Raw genomic sequence first — 21,196 nt, forward strand, 5'->3', positions numbered from 1 at the left:
TTATCAATGGAAATTTTTTAGAAGAAGGTTTCTCATTAAGGGGATCACGAATAGATAACATGTCCACAGGAAGTAGGAAGATTATCAAGGGGAGTCACCCTTTACCATTGATGTCAACGGGGGAGAGAAAAGCTTGTGAAGGAGATTGAAATCATGAGGAGGAGATGAAGTGTGATGTTAGGGGGAGTTTTACTCAGAAAAGGAGTACGTGTGTTTCCATGAATGACAAAGGGGGATATTTTTGGATGGTGTTGTCATTGATGTCAACCCACGGAGTTGACTAGGTTTGAATTTCACTAAAAACACCAGTCATTGATGTCAAATGAGCAATGAAATATTCTTAGTAATTATTGGATTAGATCAAGTTGGCAGCTCCACTATTTGATGGTTGAAAACCTAAGTCCTAGGGTTTGGGTTCTTTGGATAGAGGATGTACCCCAACCTTGTTGAGGGTTTTTGAAGGGTCAACACATTGAATTTGACTTAGATATCTATGTCATTGGATTCTCCTCAACAATATTGTTCTTTTGACATGTGGTATGCCACATAAGTGCTCATGGTTTGAGAGATATTCACTTTTGAAGTTGACGACCCTAGTTGGTGGGCTAAAACCCTAAGGGGTAGCGACATGACACCTTATTCACATACGCTTTTCAATCTATGACAATAATTCTCCCCACAATATCATTGTGTTAAAGTTTAATAACTTCAAGAACCAAACGAAATAAACCAATCATTGACTTCACAACCTAGGTAGGACCATACACACTAAGCCAATCATTAATTTCAAAATTTTAGTGGAATTGAATTTTTTCTAAACAAATATTAATAAGGGTTAGTAATTAATTAAATTAAGGGTAATTGACTAACTGTAGTGGAAGCATTATATTTTAAAAGTACATTAAATTAATTTTACTTCATAAGGAGAATCTCTCCTATCTTAAAGACCAATATCTCTTCCTATCTAGCTCACATCCTTCCTTACTTACCAGAATTGAAACAATTTATATATATATATATATATATATATATATATATATATATATATATATATATATATATCTATATATATATATATATATATATATATATATATATCCTTGTAAAGCCCTCCTATCTTCAACAATTATCCTTTAAAGGAACCCCTTCTAAATATTCTCCAACAACTATTACAAAACTCTTTTATGCCTATAAATTTAGGGACTCTCCCTCACCTTGGTGCTACGGACTTCTAATGAAATATCTGTATATATCAACTCTGAAATTTTCAGCCCTAGAAGAAGTTAATGTAGAAATTTGTTGAAGGTTAAGGTTTGGATACATTTTGTTTTCTTTTGGTTTGGGAGGTTCATTGGGTTATTTTCTTGTAGATTTCAGTGATCAAATGTATCTCAAGCATAATATTTCCTTTGCGGCATAATTTTTCAGTGCATGAACGGTCCCAATTCCTACCGTCAAGTAGAGACTTGAAGAACGAAGCCTTGGACAAATAAAACTCTTTAAGGGTTCAATAAACATCTATACTCTTGTATCAAAACAATGAAGAATAAAATTATTGATCTGGCTGGACCTTTTTTTTTATGCACCAACTCTTGAAGTAATGTGTTGTGGATTCCTTCTAGCCTAAGAGTTGAGTTCTATGGAATTCATTTACATAGAGTATCATCATTGAGATCAATTCTTGAAGTTTCATAGATCACACTGGCAAGAATATTATGCATATTTTATGAAGTCATCATTTTGGAGTAGAAAACGTATTTAACCATCACTATGGTCTACCTTTCATATGGGTCATTTAAAGGTTATAATGTCACTAATTCATGAAGTATTGAAGTAAGCACAATTATGTAGCAAGGCAAGAAGAAGGAATGTTTTATTAACAGAACTCGATCACTACACGAATTCTAGAATCTTGTGTGGAGAAGAAATTTTATACAAACTTGTTCTGTCCTTGACAAATAAGTGAAGTCGACATAAATGTTGAGGGAATAAGTCCCCTAGGGCTTTGGGTTAGAAACCTAGTAGAGCAAGAGTAATTTACAGCAAGAAACAAGCATTCTACTCAGGCAATATGCTTAAACAAACTAACTATGCGAGGATGAACATACCCGAATGTCCTTCATTTAGGTAGTTCCAACTAGGGTTCAAACCCTTTGCAACTCCTAATGATCTTCGAACTTGCAAATCAGCCAATTCGAATACACATAGCAGCATATAGATAAAGCATTGTAGTGAAATCAACTTTATATCATATAAGTAGATGGTTAGTTATACATTGAAATAGTCATTCAGATATAAACCATAACAATAACATCAGATGCATAAACAAAGTTGATATTAGGAACAAGACAACGTTTCTTTTGTTGTAGAAAAATATAATAAAAACATGGAAAGATTTCACCTGAGTCTTCCTCTTCCGGCTCCAAGCGTAACCGTCCTCTAGGTCTGTCTAGTCCCAGTCTTCAACAACCTCCTTCCATAACCAATACCATGATATCTCCAAGCATGTGAGAGAACATCAAAACTCAAGGAAATAAGGGTTTCCTGAACTTGGGGAAATGCTTGAAGCACAGTGATTCTTTAGAATTGATCAGGGGATAATCTCAGTATAGTAATTCTATCTCTTCTCTCCTCCTTAAGGCCTTCCCATTGAAGTATTTTTATACTTCTCCCAAATTAGTTTTAGTTGGGAAATAGTTGGGAACAGTGGGGCCACAAGTAAAACTGGTGATTTCCGCCCATAGTTAAGGAAATTTAATTTTTTTAAGTGTTTTAACACATATACGCAGGTTGGGTATAGACTAACCTGCGTGTACATGCTTTTAACACAGGGAAAAGGAGCATACAGGGAGTAAAACACTGTTTTTCAAATATTTGGACCAACTCTGGAAGGAGGGGTTTCCCGAGGCCATAAAGCAAGAATCACAAATACACAAGGTGATATTTGGAGCTATAACAGATGCCCGCCCAATATATGAGGTCAGAAGGGGAACATGATGGCCGAAATGTATTATTATATGGAAAGGAAACCTGTCAAAAATTGAGAAGGATTTCACCAGATTTTAGCCTGCCAAGCCAACAAAACAAGATCAGAAAGAAACCACTGTCTGAGGTGTGCATACCCATGCTCAGAGAAAGTAAAGCATGTCTGCATATAAGTACAAGCGGATCCACTATGTATATAAGTATAAGGAATTGAAAGTACATAATGGATCATCTGATCATGATTGAACAAGCACATGTTTGAATATCACATATAAGAAGATGATCAATGAATCTGAAAGATGACACTGATCAATGATGTCAAAAACTGATCCAAATAGTACCAAATGAACATGATGGAATAAGATGATACTACATCACAACTCAAATGCCAGCATATAGGATGTCGCTGTGAAGGATTGCAACATATAATGTGGAATGGTATCAAGTAGCAGCAACATGAGTAACTGACAAGTGAACCAAAGAATGTTGATGCAACCCGAGGTCTTCACCGATCATCGTGGTACATTTCTACACAATGGGAATAAATGATTTGAAGTTGACCATGTGAGAAATCATTTGATTACCGGTCATTGATGTATACCGTTAACAAATGCGAGACTACTCACCGATAATGATAATGAGAGTCAAGGTACCCAGTACAATCTAACAAGTGTGAATAGATGAGCTGAAGTCGAACACCTGGAAGAATCTATCAATCAGGAGACAATGATGGTTTCCCACTGTCGATAGCAAAGGATCTGCCACTGATGACTACAAACCCCAAGGTACTGCCAAATGGACTCTAGACCTTTGCCCCAGAGCAATGAGTCGTAGTTGATAGGGAAAGATCCGCTAGAAGGAAGGCATTAAGGCATCCTTCATCAATCTAGCACGAGTGTAACCCGTAGGCGAATAATGTGGAAGGAATCAGACAAAAAAGATGTAGTAACTCAACCGAAGCATGTTTCTGGCATACACAAGATGTAGCTAGCGCATGATAGAAACCCTCTAAACCAACCAATAATGAAAGCAAACATAGAGGCGAGGAATCCACCAACAGGGTCAAATGGAAACCAAGGCACTGCATGAATCCCAATGTGTGATAATGAAAACTTATGTCGAACACAAGGGAAACCACTCAGTCAAAGACCCATGATACTAATCGATGCTGAGCACAGGGTGACCTATCAAAAATGAAAATAGGGCCAGGGTGTGGCTCTATGCCTGTCCACAGAGCAATATGTAGTCGTCGATAAGGACAAGACCCGCCAGCAAGAAGTCAATGGAGACTTTCTCAAACTGGCACGAGTAAAGGACCAATATAATTGATGTGATGATAGACAAGACACTGACAACCAGGGATGGCCGACTAAAAATAGGTCAAGAGACACTGCAGAGAGGCCGACTCAGGCTTACTTCCCTTGAACAAAAGCATGACTCAATGATGACTATGTGGTAGCATATGATGACTCTATATAAGCTCATCATGCAAGAGGCACGAACGAACTCTCCATATGTTTGGAAGAGATAACCAACTGGAGGAGAACTGACTAAATAAAAAGGTTAAGGCATACCTAAGTCAAACTAAATCCCGCACAAACGGAGGAGAGACTTTCTTTTGAGTGCTTTGTTCAAGGGCGAGACAACTGACTCTAGCTGCCAACAATATGTGGAAATGTTGTCCCATTCCCGCTCTTTTTGGAATATATATTTTTTTGTATTTTTCTTTAATATGGAAAAAATAATAAAATAATGCTATAGTATAGTGGAAAGAACAAGTGTTAGTGAAATAGATGATCTAGTTCTTGGGATGGGAACATTCCTATGCTCAATGTAGGGAGGCAAAGCCGGTCAAGGACACTCAAAGGGATGTTCCTTCCACAGGTTTGAGGGTGTGTCAAATTGCAGAGGCTAAGGGATTGCAAGTTTGATTTTTGCAGAAGACATGGTCAAAAAGTGGCTTAAACACGAGTCCAAGTGAAGTTGGCTCAAGGCCAAAAGGTGAAAATGGTCAAAATGCAATGCAGTAGTACAACTCAACACAAAGGAGCCTCTAGGGTATAAGGCAGAACAAAGCAAAGGAGCTATAACAATAAATCAAGTAAGAATTGAGTCATCAAGAACCCTAGATTAGAGTAGCAATATCCAACTTCAACAAGCCTGTCATATCTCATAGTTTTCTAGGTTGAATACATTTGGATGCATATTATATGTTTCTTAAGTTATATGTTGGAAATATGTTATATTATATTTTATAAGATTGAGGGTCCAATGATAAGTAAAATTTCTTATTTTATATTTGATTTGAAAGTTTGATTTGTTGCACAATTAGAAAGATAAAATTGTAGAACATTTAAATCAATTCATGGTCCCATATAGTGTTTTTGAGTTATCTAAGCCAATATTTAGCCCAAATCAAAATTTGGAAGAAGGTTGGCAATTGTGGTTTACAGACAGTTGCAAATGGAAAAATATGTTGACCAAGACCATGTGTGTATGCTTTGAAGGGATGCAAAGATCTATTGAGTAGAGTTTATGCTAATGTATGTAGGCATTGCTGAGAGGACAAGGTACTTGGCCTACATGCATGGTAACGACCATTACAAATATGAGAAGTAAATTTGATAGGGTTTGGTATTGATGTTCAACAAAAGCAGGTTGTGACTTGACACTTAGATATGAATTTGATAGGCATCATATCCTTAAGGGAAATATCATCTTGTTGTACAACTTATTGACATGAATATGGATATTAGGGCTTGACCATCTTAGCATAAATGTTTAGACATATGTTGGTAAATATTTGTGGACAGATCTTGAGAGAAATGGTAGAAAGTCATAGGGATGACCTGATGCACCTTGGTTTATGCCATTGTTTGATAATAGCGCTAGATGGTTGCAACATTATTTGCAACAACATGAGAAAAGTGGTACAGTGCGACAGTGTGATATGTTGACTGTATCATTGGCATATGATGCTTATACTTATATGAGCAGTGCAATGCAATGACCATTGCAGGTTGATTTTTTTGGTACAATTTGGATAGCGATCAGTTGGATAGTATTGTACAATGATCAGTGATTGGACAATGCACTGATCAGATTAGCAGGATTGTATAGGTTGAACAATATTATACAGTGTGATCAGCAGTGCAGTTGTAAGACTTGACAAGATATTCATTCTGAGCGGAAAAACATTCTCTTATTTACTATCATCATATATTGAATCAGGGCACAAGGGGGTCTAGTCTGAAAATTGTGAAACGTGGTCTGTCATCTCTTCAGGGTGGCAGGGTGGTGAAAGGAAAGTGATCGGATTCACCTTCAGTTTGTGCCTTGAGAACACTTCATGGTGGCATGGTGGTGCTAGGGAAGGTCATATCTTGCATAGAGCATCATGGCATCCTTTCAGTTGGGTCTGATAAACTGTTGAGATTGCAACAAGATGATGGAGCTTAGTGAAAATAGTCGCCTTCACTAAGTGGGCCCGCAGGCAAATTATGGCGCAAGTTCTATTTTTGATCACAGTGTGGATGATCACAGTGTGGGTGACCATAGTGTGAGTGACCAAAGTGTGAGTGACCACAATGTGGGTGACCAAAGTGTGGGTGACCACAGTGTGGGTGATCAAAGTCTATTTTTAGACTGGCTGTCAAAAATAGAAAAGTCAAATATTATTGTCTCATAATAATATTTGGACTATAAACTTGATCTTATTCTCTTGGAGCACTTCAGTTTGAGCTACAGATGTGGCCCATGCAGCTGTCAGAAGGAAGTACGCTTTTCTTATGAGTCAGTTGAGTTGTTGCATGCATGACTTCAGTTAGAACTCAATCAGTTGAGTTTGGTGGAGTTGATTGTGGAGTTGATGGAGTTGTGTTCAGTTTGACTTGGATAAACTAGTTGTAGTTAGTCTAACTGCAAATAGACTAATGATGAGTTGTTAAACTAATTATTAACTCATAATACAACTATAGAATACATCAGTTAACTCAGTTGCATGTCAGTGCATGTTCAGTTCAGCAGGGACAGGTGTCAGAGGATCAAATTGCTATCAGTTGTGACTATAGTTGTGCATCAGATCTTGCACAATCAAGGGATTGAGTATGCCAATTATTTTGCTCATGTATTTGCCCAGTTTGTAGCTTATGCTCATGTCTTACACATTGTGAGTGATTCTTTGGAGGTGAAATACGAGTTTGGTAGACCATTCTCATTCATTCTTGAGCAGGTATTGAGCAGTGGAGGCAGGCAAGCAGTGGAATAGATTTGGAGATTAGATCTTAGCTGTATTGTGTGTAACAGGTGGAGTTGGTACTGGATTTCTTGTGATAAGCATTGTACTTTGTAATGTTACATGGTCTCAATCATTAATATACAGATAGTGTGGGGTTTTTAGCGAGATGCTTTCCCCGGGTTACATACTGTGTTAATGTGTGAATTCTCTTGATGTTTTATTGTTATTGATGCTGCTACATTGATGATCAACGTAGAGGAGCTTATGTATTGTGTATGTATTCCGCAATAGTACATGATCAAGATAATCTTTGTTGAATATGTGTTAAATTATTCAAAATTTCTACATAAACTACAGAGTGACGAAGCACCCTTTCCGATAGCAGTTGGTAAATAGAGATTTGGGGCACTTGTCAAGTCATTGCCTAACTTATAGGGTGTTGGATGTGTCCTTCCACTTTTAGAACGATATTAGGATTTAGTAGCGTCTTACAGGTTGTAGCTTGTGAATTAGGGGCTTGACAACTCCATTAGTTGTAGCTGAAATTTTGATGTAATTAATTTTATTTTAAAGAGGAGGAGCAGAAGAAGCATTCGATGGTTTTTAATTGAGAGGGGGTTTTCCACCTAAAAATATTTGTGTCCATTATTTTATCTTTTTGCATTTTGTATGGTTTTGTCTATTGTTGATTATTATTAATGATTATGTGAAGAAGAACAATAAAGATAACTGAAGATTAACTAATTCTCTTAAAATGATTAACATGTGCTAATTTCTAAGAAATATTGACTCACCCCCTCTCAGTATTTCCAACAAGCTTATGATGTGAAGACATATTTGAAGCAAAGAGACTCTGGACTTTGTGAAAATTAAGGTCTTCAAGAAGAATTGTGACTTGGTCTTGGAGGGGTCATTTGACAAGGGTCATAGGTCTTGGAATTTGTCATCTATATTTTTATAATAATAGAAGAGTTCTTGTGGGTTTTCCTCTCACGAGGATAGGTTTTGGCCTTGGATGATTGCCTATATCTTGTTTTCTCTTGTCTCATTGGTCTTTTTGGTTTGCTAGTTGTTTGATGATAAGAACATAATAATAATAAATAGAATAAAAGTCTAAACAAGTTAAGCTTAAAATACATCAAAATCAGTTATCAATTTAAGAGAGATCACTTAACCTACCTTCCCTAGGTTTCTCAACAAGTTATAAGAGCTAAGGTGAAAAGACAATGAAATGAAGCTTGTTGAAGGACAATAAAAAATAATACCAAGAACGTTTAAAGCATCGAAGAGGACAGTGAACCATCAAGAAGGGATAGATAAGAGTCAAGCAATCCAAGGAGCATGGAGAAGGACTACCCTTCTCATCTCAAGGCTTACAACATCTAGAAGCAACAACAAGAAGAAGACCTCAAAGACTCTACTTTAAAGAAGAACCCTAAGTCCATTCAAATAAATCAGGACAACACATTTGAAGCATCTTGAAGCCTCCACAGTCTACTCTATCATCCAAGGAATCAATGAGAAGCATTTCCATTATCATCATCAAGGTAATAAAAGTGATATCACTCTCATTGAAGAAAGGATCACTTTTCAAAGCATACTTGAAGGAAGACCTCTTCATCAATAAGACATTTTTTATTATCAATATCATCAACAAAGGCATCAAGTTGAAGATTTCATCAGCTAGGACTATCTTCAATTGACAAGTAAGTATCTTTATATCTATGCCTGAATCTATCAAAATGACTTCATTTTGCAAGGAGAACAAAAAATTGGTTGGGTCATCAAACTTCCTTACATGGAAAAAGGGGATAGACTTGATCCTCATAGAAAATGAATTTATTGGTCATGTCAAGGGTAAAGTCTCCAAACTAAAGAGATAGATCAAGCATTATAAAAGTATATGGAAGTGTAAATAAGGGATAAAATAACCCTTATAGAATCAATCAAGGATCCCCTTATCCCCTATGTAGCAAAGTTGGAGACATCAAAGGAAATGTATGAAAAGTTGGTAGAAATGTTTTCTATAAGCACTGTAGGAGAATTGCTATATTTGAGAACTCAGCTATACAAAATGAAGGTATTAAAAGATGAAGGACTAACCTCATATCTTATGAGGGTGTCACAAAAAAGAGACCAACTACAAGAGTTAGGGGAAATAATGTTTGACAAAGAGATGACCTTTGTCCTGCTCAATGCACTACCTGATGAATTGAGCAAATTTGTATCAAGTATATATGGAAAGAAGGAAAACACCCCATTCAGTGAACTTTATTCACTATCAAATATTGAAGAAACTAGGTTGAAATAAAAAAGTGATTTTGGGTCAAATGAACAGGTTCAAGCATTTGTTTCCATGGCTAAAAGAAAAGGAAAGTTTGGGAAGTTTGGTACTAAAAAAAGGAAGAATATCAACATGTCAAAAATCCAATGTTATGGTTGTTAGGAACATGGGAATTTCAAGAGAGATTTTCCTAAACTCAAGAAGGCCAAAAGGAAAAGAAAAGAAAGGAATGAAGTTCATATCACTGAAAAAGTAGAAGAACCTTATGAGAAGAAATCCTAGAAGGAAGGGATATATATTCACTATTACGATATCTTAGGTACATAGGAAGGAGAATTAGGAGGTGAAAATATCTCTACCATGGCTAAAGATTGATGTCAAATAACATAATGCATCATATTGTAAGTGTTGAAGAAAGTGTAACTAGGTTCGATATTTATAATGACACATGATGTGAATTTGTATCTAGAAAATTATTTTGTAAAATTTGAGTCATGGGTTTCATGATCAAAATTATTTTAGTAGCTCCCATTTTGAGCTCTAGGGTAGGTGATAGTATTGTGTCATTATTGTAATTGTTACACTTGTAAATAATATTTCAAAATGAGAAGTTGTGTCTCAAAGATCAAGGGAAATAACCATGTAAAATTATTCCTCCAAAAGCAGGGAAAAAGAGCCATTAATTTGGCGCAAAGAAGGCTTACACATGTATTGATAGAAGACAACTCCAAGGCAGATTTCAAGGCGGCTCAGGGAAAATCATCAAGTCGGCCTAGTGAGGCATCACAAGAAGACTATAAAAGGACCCCTCTCACCTCATTCAAGGACATCAATTCGGTCACTCTCTCATACTCAATAACTGGGTCAAAATCGGAGATAAAGGTGTGAAGAAAAGGTCAAGACAAGGAGACGCAGGTCGGCGAGAAAAAGGAGTCTATTCTGCGATCCGAAATAACAAGAAGTTTGTCCACACGTGCAGGAACAAATTGATACTAGGGCATCATCTTGTGTGCTCGTTTTAGCAAGGTAAGGGTTCATTTTTTGGACAATTTGAAGGGCATAAATAAGTGGAAGTATCCTACTAGAAAGTGAAGGTTTAAGAGGGCTAGAAGAGCCCTAAACCTATCCCATGTGTGAACTTGAACTAAAAACCTGTTCTTCTCTAATTTAGGGTTGTTAGGATAGTCATCCACAAGGTCTCCAAAGGTTCATTCTAAGGTCAAGGGTAAGGATCTTGATACACAAGACTAATCCTTAAGGAAATAAAAGATATAGGAGGTCTAAGAGAGCCACTCCTTGACATCTAGTGAAGTCATTCACAGTGATTGCAGACTTACATGACTGAATAAAATTGCAATAGGAAGATTAAGTTGTTGGGTAAAAACTTGATTTGTAATCACCCTTGAAACAAGTACAATTTGAAGAAAGGTCCAAGGAAGGTAGAAGTTGCTCCTAGCTCATCTAGAAGCTCATTCAGTTCATTGTACAATAGTTAGAGGAGAGTAGCAGTAAGAGGACATAAGTAGTCAAAGGTACTCCTTGATCTTGGAGACACATCAGTCAAAGGGTCTTTGTTTAGGTCTTGGAAATTTTGTCAAGTGAAGATTCTACAAGAAGATTTTTCGTGGGTTTTCCTCTTAATGTCTTGGAGAGGTTTTGCCCTGGCTGCTCCCTATATCTTGTGTTATTATTCTTTTGTTTATTTTTCATGGTATCTGGTTGATGAAGTTAATGAACACACACAAAAGGAAGAAATTGTTTGTATAAATAAAAATTTAGAAAGGACTTCACAGGTAGTTACCTATATAGATAAATAATTAACATATCAAAGCCCTAGATTTCTCAACATGGTATCAGAGCTTATGGTAGTGCAACAAGGAAGGGCTGACAAAGAACATTAAATAAGAGGAAAGACATTTAAATATGAAGGAAAAACAGGATCTAGATCTACATTCCAAAACCCTAGATCTATCAAAGGGAAGTAAAGATATACTATTCTAAAGGGAAGATCTATAAGAGGAAGGCAACAAGCATCCTCACACTCTAGTTTAAGAGCAGATCCTCAAGGATAAGATATCAAGTTCCCTCACATTCAAGTTGAAGGACAGACATACAAGCTTCCTCAAGGAAACCATCCAAAGACAAGCTTCAAGGATCATCATATCAAGTAAGTATCTTATTTTATGAGAAAAACTAATCTTGAAAAGATGTCCTCTTACAAGGAAAGCAATAAGTTAGTTGGGGTTGCCAACTTCCTTGCTTGAAAGAAGAGAACTAACATCAACTTAAAAGAACAAGAAGTTATGGAACATGTGCAAAAGAAAATTTATGTTCCTATTGATAGTCAAGAATTGGCCAAGTACAATAAGAGTGAAATAAGAGCTCAAAAGATTCTCATAGAATGTATTAAAAACTCTTTAATTCCCTATGTGGCCAAACGAAGCAGCCAAGGAAATCTATGAAAAATTGATAGAACTATCTTCTGTCAGCACTGCAGGAGAAGGGATCTCTTTAAGAAATTAGTTGTACAAGATGAAAATCAATAAAGAAGAAGGTATAGCTCCATATTTTATGAGGGTTTTTGAAATAAGATATCAGTTACAGGATCGTGGAGAAATCATGTCTGATCAAGAAATGACTACTATAGTGCTAAATGCACTACCTGAGGATTGGGGAAACTTTACAGCCAACATATGGGCTAGAAAGGAGGCATCCTCACTCAATGATCTGTGGTTGATATGCAAAGTGGAAGAAGCTAGATTGAAGGCCAAGGAAGACATTGCAGTTGGACCCAAGGAGCAAGCATTTGCTGCCAGGTTCAAGAGAAAAGGGAAGTTCAGAAAATTTGAAAGGTTTGGTCACCAACAACATCCCAAGAAAGACATGTCAAAGATTCAATGCTTTGAATGTCACGAATATGGACACTACCGAAGAGATTGTCCCAAGCGAAAGAAGAATGGAAAGAGGAAACATGAAGCAACACATGTCACCCAGGAAATACAAGACAATGAAAAGAAGCCGAAAAAGGAGGACCCACAAGATCTTTACTATGATTGAAAGATCACCTCCTGCTTTCTTACATATATCTTAGTTGCATGATAGATTGCATAAGAATTTTGTGACATGTTGAAATTCATGAACATTCTTATGTAGTAATGGTTAGTAGTTACTTATTTGTCTGACTATGTACATTGTATTTTGTACCATTCATAGAGAAACACTTGATGTATAAGGATATGTTGAATCCTCTGAAAGAACTGTTAAAGTCATGATACAAGTGTGTTGTATAGGAATTTCTTTATGAAAGGATTCTAGGAAAGAATGAATTACAATTTGTAGGAAACCCTAAGATGAGAACACTTTGGTTCTCTGAATCTCTGAAGGGTTTTACAAGAAAATATTCTCTGTAAAGAATCCAGGTTCATGAAATTCAGAATGATGGTACTAAGAGAAGCTGCAAGAGTCAAGTCAACTTTGTTGCAGGTCAAAGATCCTTCAAGAAGTCCGCTACAAGAATCATGGTATGATTCAAGACTGATGAGGTATGTATGTTATTGTATTTTAAGATATCATGTCATTTGTTTTTGGTATAGAAGATCTCTTTCTCTAGTTTGTGCAGGTGAACATATGACCTCATTTGAGACATGAGGTGGAGCTCTGCAGTAAAGAGGAAGAAAGAGATCCAAGAAGATACCATGATCTTAAGAATTCAATATCCAAGAAATATGACATCTCCCGATAGAAGGCATGAAGCACTGTAAAAGAAGAAGAAGACCCTTTGACACTTGAAAAACCTTGGAGATAGGAGCATGCAGGATATTGGTACAAGATGTCTCTAGAAAAGGCCATCACCAAAAGGTAATATGTGATTTGTTTTGGTTTCTGACTTCTTGGAGAAGGTCTGGACATGTGTGCAAGGCCATGGCAAGAAGAGTTGTGAAGGATGTCACAACCATGTTCCTTGTGATCTAAAGCAATCACCGTTGAAGGAAAAGTGAAGATAGTTGGCCCTATGAAGAAAGCTCCAGATATAAAGCCAAGAAGGATACTTTCCGGGAAAGAAGGAATGACATGATGAAGGAAAGTGATGGATGGTTGGACCCTACATATGAAGAAAGTGATGACATCAAGGTTATGGATCATCAAGCAACTAGAAGACCCTATAAAGTGCTGATGAAAGAGTCCCTGTTTGAGAGGGAGCTCTGGAAAGTTTCTATGAGGAAAGGAACTTGAACAAGTTTCTGAGTAAGGTGAAACTTGGAACTCATCCCTGGTTAAGAGGGAGAGTTAGACATGACATTCTTGTCTTCAGTTTGGAAGAAAGAATGGAGGATTGTGTAGTCATCTGGCATCCGACACTCTTTGAGGATGTGGTAGGGCATCCAAGACAAGAGTGGGCAAGAGGTCCAATATTCTTGAGGGTTGGGAACCCAAGGTGAGAATATTCCTTGTAGGGCATACTCGGAGAACACCTGGATAGGTATGACCCTAAGAGAGATAACGAGGATGTGTGTTTATCAATCATTGGTCTCACTAACATTGTGTGCTCTGATCTAAGTGAGGGATATAGTTGTTATATAAGGCCTTGCTAAGTGAAAACAATGTTGGTTGAAATGATGCTATAACAGATGGATTGCAAATCTAATATTCTTATGAGAACTTGGAAAATTGTCCAAGTACCATGTATGTATAAATAGCTCTCTAGTTAATAGGGAGTTTTGAAGAAAGTGTAACTAGGTTTGGTATTTATAATGACACATGTTGTAAATTTGTATCTAGCAATTATTTTGTAAAATCTGAGTCATGGGTTTCATGCTCAAAATTGTTTTAATAGCTCCCATTGTGAGCTCCTAGATAGGTGATAGGATTGTGTCATTATTGTAATTGTTACACTTGTAAATAATATGTCAAAATGAGAAGTTGTGTCTCAAAGATCAAGGACAATAACCATGTAAAATTCCTGCTGCAAAAGTAAGGCAAAAGAGCCATTAATTTGGCACAAAGAAGGCTTACACATGCGTTGATAGAATATGGCTTCAAGGAAGATTTCATCTTGGCTTAGGGACAGTCATCAAGTTAGCCTAATGAGGCATCACAAGAAGACTATAAAAGGACCCCTCTCACCTCATTCAAGGACATCAATTCAGTCACTCTCTCATACTCAAGAACTTGGTCAAAATCATAGATAAAGATGCGAAGAAAAGGTCAAGACAAGGAGCCATAGGTCATCGAGAAAAGGGAATTTGTTCTGCCATCCGAAATAGAAAGAAGTTTGTCCACGCATGTGGCAACATATTGAGACTAGGGCATCATCTTGTGTGATCTTTTTGGCAATGAAAGGTTTCATTTTTGGGACAGTTTGAAGGGCAGAAATAAGTGGAAGTATCCTAATAGAAGAGTGAAGGTTTAGGAGGGCTAGAAGAGCTTGAAACCTATCCCATATGTGAACTTGAATTGTAGACCCATTCTTCTTTGGTTTAGGGCTGCTAGGACAGTCATCCACAAGGTCTCCAAAAGGTTCGTTCTAAGGTCAAGGGTAAGGATGTTGATACACAAGACTAATCCTTAAGGGAAGTGAAGATATAGGAGCGCTAGGAGAGCTACTCCTTTACATATATTGAATTCATTCACAGTGAAATTGCGGACTTACAGGATTGACTCAAATTGCAAGAGGAAGATCAAGTTGTTGGGTAAAAAATTGATTTGTAATCACCCTTGAAACAAGTACAATTTGAGGAAAGGTACAAGGAAGGTAGAAACTGCTCCTTGCTCACCTAGAAGTTGATCCATCACTGTATATAAGTTATAGGACAATATAAGTAAGAGGATAGTAGTAGTCAAAGGTACGTGCCTTGATCTTGGAGACTCATCAGTCAAAGGGTCTTTGTCTAGGTCTTAGAAATTTTGTCAAGTGAAGATGCGATAAGAAGATTTTATGTGGCTTTTCCTCTCAAGGTATTAGAGAGGTTTTGCCTTGGCTGCTACCTATATATTGTGTTATTGATCTTTTGTTTATTTTTCATGGTAGCTAGTTGATGAAGTTAATGAACACACACATAAGGAAGAAATTGTTTGTATAAATAAAAAGTTAAAAAGGACTTCACAAGTAGTTACCTAGATAGAGAAATCATTAACAGATCAAAGCCCTAGATTTCTCGACAGGAAGATGGAATCAAATTGGAAGCATACGATTAAAGTAGTCCATGACATCATTATAGAAGCTCGAAAGAATAACTAAAGTAGATGTTTACATGTCTATGATATAAAGTAGGTCATGGTGTCCTCATTGAAAGCATGATAAGGAAACCAAAGAAGAAGCATATATGGTTCGAATAATGTCATCTAGCATGATAGAAATCTAAGAAATCATCATACATCATCATCATTAGAAAGGAGCATTTGTAGGATGAGGATCCATCGAGATCCTCTATTATAATCTTAATGAGAAGGTTCACTTGGAAGAAGTAAATGTTTCAATGATAGTCAATGGTACACCTTGTGTGGCATTCTCTAGTAAGGTATGCTGACATAGGAACGCGACATGTCAAGATGGTTGAAGTACTTTCAAAGCAAGGAAAGGAAGATGCCAAAGGAAGTATAGATTATCAAAAGAATAAAAAGAGGTATGTATATATTTGATGGAATAAGTCATGTCATCATTTAGTTGCGATAACATGGTTGAATTCTCTATGTCATAAGTATGATCAAAGAAGAAGGATCTCTTCCATTAGAAAGATGAATGAAGTCATATACCCTGAACTAGTTCACATATTGATAAGATGAAATCAACATAATATGTCCTCATATGGAATATGAGGTGGTTGAAAAATATGAAGGAACTATGTATAGAATTTCCTGGGGAGAAATATGTGAATAAGGGAAGAAGAATTCATAAAAGCTGAAACTATAGTCACGTGAGATAAGGTAAGTGATAAACATTAGCTATTACATCTTCATAGAGAATATATGAAGACTTTAATAAAGTATGTAAAGGACGAAGATCCTTGACATTGAAAGTCTTAGAGATGTGTCTATGAATATGCAGGATGGTGATGTTGCTAGAAGTAGATGTCATGATGAAAGGCCATCATAAAAGGTAACTTTGATTTGATGTTCATTCTTTATTTTTGAATAACATCTAGTTGGGTTGAAATAGGGCTACCAAAATAAAGTTGTACATGTCGTCTATAACTAGTATTCATGGGAATGGATGGAAGATCCTGAAAGAAATGTGACTTGGAAGAGGTAGTTATGTGAAGAAAATCTAGATGTGGACTAGAAGATCAATTTCTGATGCAAAGAAGGGTGACATGACTATTGGTTCAAGACTATGGTTCTTTTAAAGGAAAGTGATATATGATTGATGCCCTACGAAGAAAAATATAGAAGATGGAGGCTCCATAACAAAGAAGATGAATTTTGTGTCATCGAATGGAGGAGCCTTACAATAAACTGATAGTACCATGATCTCCACCAAAAAGTAGATAGTTGTTGTTGGTAACAAGTCCCTAGATAAGAGGGAGATGCAATATATTCCTTTTATAGGAATGAGTATATCCTTCCTAGTTGAGAGGGAGAGATAGACACATCATTCTTGTATTCATGTTGTGAAGAAAGAATGGAGTATTGGGTAAGCATCTGAGAGTGATTTCGATACTCTTTGAGTATGTGGTAGGGAATCCAGTATGTAAGAGTAGTCAAAGAGGAAATTCCTTTAGGATGTGTTATTCCAATATAGGAATTGTCTTAAAAGGTCATACCCTGTGAACACCTGGGTGGGTTATGTTCCTTGAGAGAGAATGATGATGGTGTCTATCAGTCATTGGTCTTGCCAACATTGTCCTCTGATCTCGTGGAGAGATAGAGTTGTTATTCAAGGCCTTGCTACGTGACAATGTTGGTAGGTATGATGAGATGCTTTGGCATAAGCTAATGAAGTAACTTATGATATGGCTTACCAGTCAAGCTCTTCTTATGGAAATTATTCAGTATGAGAATGTCCAAGTACCTTGTATGGATTATGAATACCTCCCTAATTAAGAACGAGCTTTGAAATATGCAACTAGGTTTGGTCTTCATAGTGACACATGTAATCATGATTTTATGTATTTAATGTAAAGAGAAAATTAATTTTATTATTGTGATTCTTTAGGTATGGGTTTCATGCTCAAGGGAAATTTATTTTTAGGTCAAGCACCCATTTAGTGCTTCGAGGGATTTTCATTGAGTCTACAAGTCAATTGAGTCATTGTCATGTATGGAAGACCCATTAGGGCGTGTTACATATTGTAAAGAAAATTTTATTTGAGTTAAAATAGAGTTAAAGACCCTCCAAGACCTTGTCATAGTGCTACAAAATAGTCGACCTTCAAAAGCAGCAAGTCGGCCTATCTAGAGGGACAAGTCGACCTCTTAGGACATTCAAGGAAGCCTATACATAGTATAATTTGGCCTCATTCAAAGAGCATCAATCCAACATTCAAGAGCAAGCAAGAAGTGAGAAAAATGAAGAATAAGGAGCCTTTTAGATAATGAGGAGAAGAAGAAGGAAGACTCAAAGTTTAGCACTGTTTTTGGGCAACCAACACCTCGCACATGTGAAACTTTTAGGGCTTTTAATTGTTATAGGGAAGTTGAGTTGCAGTACCATAACGAAGTTATTCATTGGTTCCAATAAGACTTGTTTTGAAGAACGAGTTCGCAAGGAAGAAGAATGAGACCAAGTGAAAGTGAAAGAAGGAATATTTCTCCATTTTATCTGTCATGTGCTATCCTAGGGTTTTTGTAGAAGAGACCAAAAGTTTTTGGTCAAAAGTGGCTGGAAATTACAGTTAAGGTTCAGGTCTAAGCTTATGATGTGAAGACATATGTGAAGCAAAGAGACTTGGGTTGACTTTGTGAAAATTAAGGTCTTCAAGAAGAATTATGACTTGGTCTTAGAGGGGTCATTTGATAAGGGTCCTAGGTCTTGGAATTTGTCATTTGAAGTTTTATAAGAAGAGAAGAGTTCTTGTGGGTTTTCCTCTCAAGAGGAGAGGTTTTGGCCTTGGATGATCACCTATATATTTTGTTCTCTTATCTCATTTTTATTTATGGTTTGGTAGTTGTTTGATGATAAGAACATAATAATAATAAATGGAATAAGAAACTAATCAAGTTAAGTTTAAAATACATCACAAGCAGTTATCAATTTAAGAGAAATCACCTAAGCTAGTTTCCCTAGATTTCTCAAGAGGAGGAGGTCAGAAGAATGCCCACCCCCTTTTTGTCGTTATGGGCCCACTAGAGGTTCTATTGGAATTGGAAACTGCCTCCGAGGGGTGCTTGTGGCATATTTGGAAAAGGGGATTGAATCACTGGAATAACTGTGAGTTGTTGATATGAAAATCAATGGTTTCCTCTTACCACCATTATAGGGGGTGACCCCCTCATAAACTTCGCGCATGTTACACTTTTGGAATAAGTGTGGGATGGATCCACTGTTTAAATGTGCGAGGATCCACACGAAACTTGCACGACTGTTATGAGACATCTACAAGGACCATCAAGGAAAGCAATGTGACAAGTTGCTATTGTCTCGTGGATTAATGTATGGTGGGACCCTTCGAATTATATATATATATATATATATATATATATATATATATATATATATATATATATATATATATATATAAAGAGAGAGAAAAAAAACAACATATGGTCCCATTCCCCTAATAGTTGACCAAAGGAGTTGGATCGATCAGTGGTAGACACCGCCCTAGGTCAAGAGGTGGCAAGTGGCTATTACAAATATAATGCTTCCATTGCTAACAGGATTCCATGATGGAATACATCTCCTTATCATAGGCGGTGAATCTATGGACATTATCTGAGAGTGTTTCACTATGATAAGACACCAGATTACCTTGTTGAATGAGTACTAAACCAATAACATAGTCAGAGGGATCTATCTTAATCTCAAATGGTTTTTGCAAGTCTGGCAGGGTGAGGACTAGTGTGGAGCAAAGGTGGTGTTTCAGCTCATTGAAAATCTTCAGTTGTGATTCAAACAAAAAAAAAAATATTTTATTCTGCCCTTGGTCACTTGAATTAAGAGCTAAGTTATATAAGAGAACCCTAGCATGAAGCTTTCATATAAGTTAGCAAGGCCCAAGAAGGTATGAAGCTTTGTTAGAGTTGTCAAGGTTGGAGAATCCCAAATGACTTGGATCTTTTCTAGATCCACATGCACCCCTTTCTCATCAATAATGTATCCCAAGTATTAAACTTTGTCCACACCAAACGAGCATTTCTCTAAGTTAACACATAGCTTGTGTCGTCGCATAGTGTGGAGGACCTACCGAATATTTTGCAAGTGTTCTTCCCAACTCTTGTTGAAGATGAGGATACCATCTACATATACAACAACGAATGAGTTGGTGAAAGGATACAAGATATCATCCATCATCCTCATGAAAGTTGTTGGGGAATTTGTCAGAACAAAAGGCATGACCAACCATTCAAAAAAACACTCCCTGGACTTGAAAGCAATCTTCCACACATAAGTTGGTTCTATTGGGAGTTGGTGGTAACTAGAATTCAAATCAATCTTATTAAAATGCTTGGTCCCCTTGAGCTAGTCAAGAAGGTTGTGAATCTGAGGAATCGGCTCTCAGTTCCTGTCTGTGATTTTATTTAGGGTCTAATAATCAATGTGGAGTCTCAAAGTCCCATATTTATTCTGCACAAGTATAATTAGACTTCCCCAAGGTGGGGAACCGATCAAATGTGTCCTTTTTGGAGTAGCTCTTGAATTTGTTACTTTATTTCATGATTCTTTAGAAGAGACTGGTGATATATTGACCCCTTGGGTAGAGGTGTTCTAGGGGTTAGGTCAATTGAATGCTTGACCTGGCAGTGAAGAGTTACAGTCATGGGGGAGGAGAATTTGTCTCTATATTCTTTCATGATCTTATTCTTTTTCCACTACTGCTTGGAGGAGTGAAAGGCATGGATGTGTCCACAATATCCCCATTACTTTGAGAGAAAATCAAGAGGAAGAAAAATTTCTCATTCCAGGAGATGATCTTACTGCAATGCTTAGCAGAGATCAAGGAAATGGCAGTTGGCAGGCCTACCTATGGTATTATGTATAGTTTTCTACCCAAAGTAATAATCACTACAAGGTCTAGATTCATACACAACATGCAACTTCCACAAATATGGTTAGCCTAACAAGACATCACAAAATTCAAGGGGAGAAACATCACACAATACCTTGTTTATGAAAGGCTTAATGTTGTAGGGCATGCAACATTTTTTGTTGACACAAAGATCTCACCCTTGGTGGAGCCACCAGATGGTGTATGGTTGCAAGTGTGGCATTGTTGGTATGCCCGACCACTTAATGAACTCTACTAAGATGAGGTTCTATTGACTTTCACTATTGATAATGAAACATAGTGGAGAAACCTTCACTTACATTTATGAGTGGAAGAGGCGTTCAACTTCCTCTGAATATTCAGGTTCTATTTCCTCGACCTTGGTGGTGGAAATAGTGGCAATGGGTTCCACATCGATGATTTTTTTTCCCTTGTGCAGGTTTGTTTCATAATCAGAACTCGTGTATGATTCTAAGTCTTTTAGCTTGGCTAAGAATGACTCCTTTGAGCGACATTCATTGGTGTTATGAGTTGAGCTCATATGGA

The sequence above is a fragment of the Pinus tabuliformis genome, chromosome 4_1, assembly GCF_031772625.1.
Source record: "Pinus tabuliformis cultivar Carrire ecotype Pingquan chromosome 4_1, CPIR1, whole genome shotgun sequence".
NCBI lineage: Eukaryota > Viridiplantae > Streptophyta > Pinopsida > Pinales > Pinaceae > Pinus > Pinus tabuliformis.